Below are 7,236 nucleotides of genomic sequence, written 5' to 3'. Positions count from 1 at the left end.
ACTTGGACAGCACTTGTAGCCGCACCGCGTCCCCGCCGCCGGGCCTGTGCATTTGCCTTTTCCACTGCCTGCTGTATTCACAAGCCACCTGTCAGACCAACCGAGCACCCCACATAAAATAGCCCTCCCCACCCTTCACACCTGACCTGAACTTGGCCCTCGTCCTGTATGATATGTCTCTATAGCTCTGTATCTGACTTTTTTTTTTTTTAACTGGGGATTTAACCCAGGGACTTTGCACTGAGCTACATCCCCAACCTTTGTTATATTTTGAGCCAGGATCTTGCTAAATCACTATTGCCCAAGATGGATTCAAATCGCAATTCCCCTGCCTCTGCCTCCCAGAGTGCTGGTGTTACAGACGTGCACCAACAGGCCCAAGTGACCTGTTGTATTTTTTTAATTTTTTGGTCCCCGACAACTCCCATAAACTAAGAAGGGGCAGGATTATTAGAACTAATCTTGCCATGCAGTAGGCTCTGAATAGATAGTATTTGCTGAGTAAACAATGTATGAATGTTATGCCTTTCCCTTAAGCCTTTTCATTTTTAAATACTTCACTAATAAGGAGCTGAGTTTAATGGTCCACACCTGCAATCCCAGCACTCAGGGGGTTGAGGCAGGAGGATCACCATGAGTTTGAGTCTACCCCCCAGCTACATAGTTAGTTCAAGACCGGCCTGAACTACATAGCGAGACCCTGTTTCAAAAAAAAAAAAAGAAAAAGTTAAAAAAAATAGTTTACTAATAATTTGTGAGATGACAGGTATGGTGGCACAAACCTGTAAATCCAGTACTAGGAGAGATAGAGCTAGGAGGATTGCAAGTTCAAGCCCAGCCCGGGTTATTAGCAACTTATTGAGACCCTGTCTCAAAGTAAAAAATTTAAAAGGGGTTTGAGATGCGGGACATGGTGCCCTACACCTGTAATCGCACACTCGGGAGACTGAGGCAGGAGGATCACTGTGAGTTTGAGGCCAGCCTAAACTACATAGGGAGACCCTGTCTCAAAAAAAAAGAAAGGGGGCGGGTGGTGGTGGAGATGTGGTTCAGTGTGAAATCCCTGGGTTTAAACCCAGTACTGAAAAAAGAAATCTTTGGGGACCAGGGATTTAGCTCAGTGGTTCTAGCGCCTGCCTCATAAGTGCAAGGTCCTAAGTTCAAGCCCCCGTACCAAAAAAAAAAAAAGATCTCAGGGCGGAGGTTTTAGCTCAGTAGTTTCACCACCTGCTGCACAAGCGCAAGGTCCCGAGTTCAATTCCTGGTACCCAAAAAAAAGCAGATCTCGGTGGTAGAGCACTTGCCTCCCATACACCGGCACTGGGTAATCCTACCCTTGAAAGAAAAAGTGTTTGGGTGCAGAAGAGCAGGCCTATAGTCCCAGTCACCTGCAGGCCGAGGCAGGAGTGTTCTGGAAATTTTAGGGTAAAAGTCTCAACTCTTCAAATCCCAACAGAGCAGGCTCAGCCACTGGCTCCATGATGGCAATCAAGAGGACATGAGCAGGGTGAAGGGCAGAACAGAGCTGTGCTCAGCAAGCTACCCTGGGAGGGACAGATAAAGAGGTCGAAGATCTGTCTCCATGGCTGCAGGAGCTTTGGGTGAAAACAAAGCCTGAGGGAGGTGGAGTCCACGGCTGGCAGGGCAGATAATCCCAGTCGAGGGTCAACAGCCAACCATGGGCTGGAGATTGGCATTTTGGGATTGGTCCCGGGAGGTGAAATCCCTGAGGGGATAACTTGGCTTCCATCTGGGGTGATGGCTCCTGCTGTGGAGGCAACACTGATTTGCTAGGGGGAACCTGGCATGGGGTGGTCTGGGAGGCACCGCTTTTCCTGGAATGCCAGGAGGCTGCAGGATTAGGATGATGATTGGAGACCAAGAAATTGTTCCAGGAGCAGGCAGAGAGCTGGATGGCTTCCAGAACCCACTGTAAAAAGCTTGTTAATGGAATTCCTGTTGTTGTCTCCTGTTGGTGTCCTCAGTCTCAGTATCAATCTTGATCTTAGCCAGGTAAACTTTGGGCTAAAGAACCTTGTGAGACAGACTCTCCTGGAGTGATAAACACGCATGAGTGCGGAGTGGGGAGGGATCCGACCCAGAGTTTCAAGTTTGTAAAGAAACTAAAAATCGATCCCCGGTACAAAAAAGAAAAAAGAAACTCAAAACGAACAGAAAAAGGAAGTTAAATGGGGCTTCCATTATTTACTATTAGAGCCCAATTCTTTCTTTCTTTCTTTCTTTTTTGGTACTGGGGATCGAACTCAGGACCTTGCGCTTGTGAGGCAGGCGCAGTGCCACTGAGCTAAATTGCTGGCCCTTTGTTTTTTTTTTTTTTCCTTTTTTTGTTTTTTGAGACAAGGTCTCACTGTGTAGCCTTGAACTCACTATGTAGTCCAAGCTGGCCTTGAACTTGTGGTAACACCCCTGCCTCAGCTTCCGGAAGTGCTGGGATTACAGGCATGCGCCACCATGCATGGCTAGAGTTTAATTCTGACCCAGACAACCATCCAGGGGAGTTCACAGGTCCTGTTTCCCTCTGGTCCTACTTCCCCTGACTAGCTCCTTCCTCACGCACCCTCGACTTCAACCACCCTAGCCTGAAGCAGATGAAACCCAAGTTTGACACCCTTCTCCTTGGGCAGGCCTGGGTTCTCCCAGCCTCCTGGACCCATTCCATCTGTAATCACGTATGCCTTTCACCATGGGTGACTGGCATCTTATTTTCTGTCCCACCATGGAGCAGTGGTTGGCAGTAGCGGGTCCTTGGTAAGTGGTGGCTGAGTCGGTGAGAGTTAAATGAGATACTACATCATAGTGTCCAGGACGGATGGCCGAGCAGTTCTGTTCATAGGAGCTGGGGCTACGACTGGTGTCAGCAGGGCTACAGTCACTACATAGGAAGCCCCAGTTCACTCCACATTCAGCCATGGTGGTGCACAACTGTAATCCCAGCACTCGGAGCCTAGCAATTTAGTGACTTAGTGAGACTCTGTCTCAAAATAACAATGGGCAGGGGATGTAGCTCAGTGCAAAGGCCCTGAGTTCAATCCTCAGCACTGTAGTAAAAATAACAATAATAATAGTAAGGACAGGAGTACAGCTGGGGGCATAGTTCTGGTGGTAGGGTGCTTGCCTACCATTTGAGAGGCCCTGGGTTCAATCCCCAGCACCACCACCAAATAGGTCTATGTACCACGCACTCTTAGGTGAGGAGGTGACCGGATCATGCAGGGTGACACTCCAGCAGATTAGTCTACTGGGTCACTGAGGGCGTGGCCTGATGGGTCTGTCTCTCTCCATCCTCTCTTATTTCTTTTTCTTTTTTTTTTTTTTGGTACCAGGGATCAAACTCGGGTCCTTGCGCTTGCTTGCAGGGCAGGTGGCGGAACCATGGAGCTAAATCCCTGGCCCCATCCTCTCTTGACTGCTCTCTGAGCTCTTTTGCCTCTGCCACACCCCTCTGCTCTGCCACTCTGCCCTGGAGCCGGCTGACTATGGATTGAAACCTCTGCAAGCTGTCTGCCCTAATAAATCTTTCCTCCTTAGAATTGTAGATGTCAGATATCCTGTTTTAGCAACAAGAATCTAATATATATATATATATATATATATATATATATGAAAAAAGCCAATCTGAAGGGTTTTTTGTTTGTTTGTTTATTTTACAGTACTAGTGACTGAAGCCAGAGCACTTGCACCAAGGTACAGCCCTAGCCTATTTTTACTTTTATTTTTTGGTACCAGGGATCGAACTCGGGACCTTAAACTTGCAAGGCAGGCGGTGGAACCACTGAGCTAAATCCCTGGCCGAAAAAGCCACTCTGAAGAGGCTGTATATGATTCCAACTCTAAAAATTTTTTTAAAGAAAAAAAATAATAAAATACCTGGGTGTGTGGTAGCACACACCTGTACTCCCAGCACTCAGGAGGCTGAGGCAGGAAGATTGCCATGAGTTTGAGGCCAGCCTGGCCTACACAGTGAGTTCAAGGCCAGCCTTGAGACCCTGTCTCAAGGGAACAAAAACAAAAAACCACCTGTAGGACATTCTAGAAAAAAACAGAACTATGCAGGCAATACAGAGATATGTGGTCAAGGGGTGTAGCTTAGTGGTAGAGCACTTGCCTGACATAGGTGAGGCTCTGAGTTCAATCCCCAGCACCAGAAGAAAGATCAGGGGTTGCCCGAGTGGGGGGAATGAATAGCAGGAGCACAGAGGAGTTTCAGGCAGTGAAACTATTCTCGGATGGTGAATCATGGCATGGTGTCGGTAGGCTCATCAGTAGTAAAGTGGTAAAGAATACAGGGGAACTCTGTCAAGAGCCATTCTACATACATTTGGGGGGAAAACCATTTCATAATTAAAGTGTGACCATAGCTGTCTAAGCCCCAGTGTCACCTTGCCCTTGAGGTGGCTATGGCATGGGGAAACAGAACTGTTTGCCTCCGGTCACAGCTGAGGCCTTCATGGTCCCATGATGCTATGGCGCCCAAGGGCAAATGTACATCAGCTGAAGACATCCTGGTTCTTAGAGAAAGGAGTAGTAATACAAAAAGAGAAAAGTTTCACCTGGGGAGGGACAAATTCTTTACCAGCTTAACTCATCCCACCTGTTATTGTAAGAATGCTCTCCTTACTGCCTTCATGGACCTAAGATCCTCATCAGCATGAGATCAGCATTGACATAGGGTCACTGTTGCCCCCCTAAGTCACCCAATACTCCCTCCAGTTATTGCGTGTACCCAGTAAGTGATGGCCAGCTCGGAGAGTCCTTGTCTTTGCCCACTCTGAGGTCCTGACCTCCCAGCCTCCCATATACTTTGAAATTCCGCGAGTCTCTGTGGCCTTTTTTCTTTAGCCCTCGCCATCATCCCCCCTTTTAGGCAGTCAGAGGATTGATTGACCTCCAATAAAACTCTCTGTACTTTATCTCCCATTTTTACTGAGCTTAAAACGACTCTACAAAACAAATTGGGGGCTGGGGATTTAGCTCAATGGTTCCACCGCCTGCCCAAGTTCGATTCCCAGTACCAAAAACCAAACAAACCAGCCCTGGTAGTCTGTAATCCCAGAACTCTGGGAGGATGAAGCAGCAAAGTCCCTTCAAATTCCAGGTCAGCTGGGGATTTAGCTCAGTGGTGCTGCCGGCTGCCTCCTCAAAAGCACAACATCCTGAGTTTGATCGGCAGTACCAAAAAGAAAAAAAAAAAAATTCCAGGCCAGCCTAAACTACACAGTGAGACCATTGTGCCCCCCAAAAAACAAAAAAAATTCATTCATTCATTCAAAGTTAAAAAAGAAAACTAAATTCCGCCACCTACCTCGAAAGCGCAAGGTCCTGAGTTCAATCCCCGGTACCCCCCACCAAAAGAAAAAGAAAACTAGAAGAGAGCTGAGGATGTAGCTTAGTGTAGAAGCCCTGGGTGGTTCAATCCCCAGTATCACAAATCAATAAATAAGTACTTAAAAATAGCAATGTGGTGGTTCTGATGCCTGCCTCACAAGTGCAAGGTCCTGAGTTCAATCCCTGGTACCAAAAACAAACAAACAAATAAAATAGCAATGTGCATGTTGGGCTGGGGAGCATAGCTGAGTGCTAGACTGTGTACTTAGGATGCTGGAAGCCTGGGTTCCATCCCAGCACCAAAAATACAACAAAACTCAGAGCAGGTCACAGTCCTGTTACATCCTCCGCCATTGCCGCTCAGAGGAGGCTTTTGTCCCTGTGGGTAATCATCCCTATGAGTTCTGCATAAACTTCTGTCAAATGCTGTTGGACACTTGAAATGTGGCTTATGCCACTAAGGAAATGAAATTTAATTTTCGTTAAATTTAAATAGTCAAAGCAGATGTGGCAGTGCCCACCTATAGTTCCAGTATCTGGGAGGCTGAGGCAGGAGGATCCCAAGTTTGAACCTAGCTTAGGCAACTTCACTTAGCAAGACCCTGTGTCAAAAACAAAAAATGAAGAAAGAGCTGAGGGTGTAGCTCAGTTTGAAGGCCCTGGGTTCAGAGTCATTCAATCCTCCATACTGAAAAAAGAAAAAAGAAAAAGAAAAAGGAAGCTTAACTTACTCCAGGGGTCCAAGTCACCTCACCGGGGGAGCCAGCCACCTGAGAAAACAGGGAGTCTCCTGTTGGGGGTGGCACAGACACAGGAGGAACCGTGGGGCTGCAGGGCAGTGGCGGTTAGGATCCCTGGGCCTTGAGAGGGTTGGGCAAGGGAGGTTCCACTTTTCTGGCCCATTGGATGAGGAGACAGGAAAGCCACCTGTTCTAAGCCTCAGGCTCTCAACCTGTACAATGGGTGCAGGGAAAAAGCCAACAGCCATGTGTCTTCTTCTGGCTTCAAACAGCCAAGTCGGTGATGCTAGGCACTGGATGCTGGCCCCGAGGGAGGGGCGGGGCCAGAGGACTGGGCCAAATGCGCGTCCGGTCTCACTTCCTCGACCTTTAAAGGCAAGGATTTCAAGGCACCTGCTCGTGGCCTCCGGACGGCCCATTTCTCAAAGGCAAATGTGAGCAATGTGGTGACTCCCCCAGGACACACAGGTAACCAAGCCATGTCCCCAACCACCCTCTGTCCCATTCTGTTCCAGGGGTTGTGACTCATCTCTTGGCCTCTGTCCCCAGTCAATCCATGCTTTCGTCTGACGTCCAAGACACACCACTGCCCAGGTCATGGTCCTCTAGCCCCTAAGGCTAGCTCAAGTGTCCGCCCTCAGGAAGCATTCTGGAGAAGTCTCCCAGCCCCTAGCCTGCCTGTTTCTAGAATGCTTGCCTTTTTACCCAAAAAAGGCAAAATAGTTGCCTTTTTTAAAAAATGTGTATTTCTAGTCGGGTGAGGTAGTGCACATGTACAATTCCAGCACTCAGGAGGCCAGCCTGGGCTACATAGCAAGACCAGGTCTCAAATAAATCAATCGGCATTTAGAGCTTTGTTAAGGTTGATGTCTACACCTGTGAAACCACATTTGGCAACACGACCATCGTACCATCGTAGACACCCACTGCCTCTTCTGCTTGGGGCACCTGTACCTGCAGCCCAGGATGGGAACACAACAGGCTTGTTCCCCTTTGTCCCCTGTACCTGGCAGTGGGTGGGTGAATGAATAGTGGGTGGAGGAATGAGCAGGGTCATTTCCAAGTTGACAGTCTCTCTAGGGCAGGACCTTTGCTGGCCACCTAAGCAGCCTTCAGGGCCAGCGTGCGACTTTTGTTCAGCCCCCAAGGC

The sequence above is a fragment of the Heterocephalus glaber genome, unplaced genomic scaffold (assembly GCF_053883595.1).
Source record: "Heterocephalus glaber isolate CG9 unplaced genomic scaffold, H.glaber_assembly_v1.0 deba00001610, whole genome shotgun sequence".
NCBI classification, from domain to species: Eukaryota; Metazoa; Chordata; class Mammalia; order Rodentia; family Bathyergidae; genus Heterocephalus; species Heterocephalus glaber.
This window is presented reverse-complemented; position numbering follows the sequence as displayed.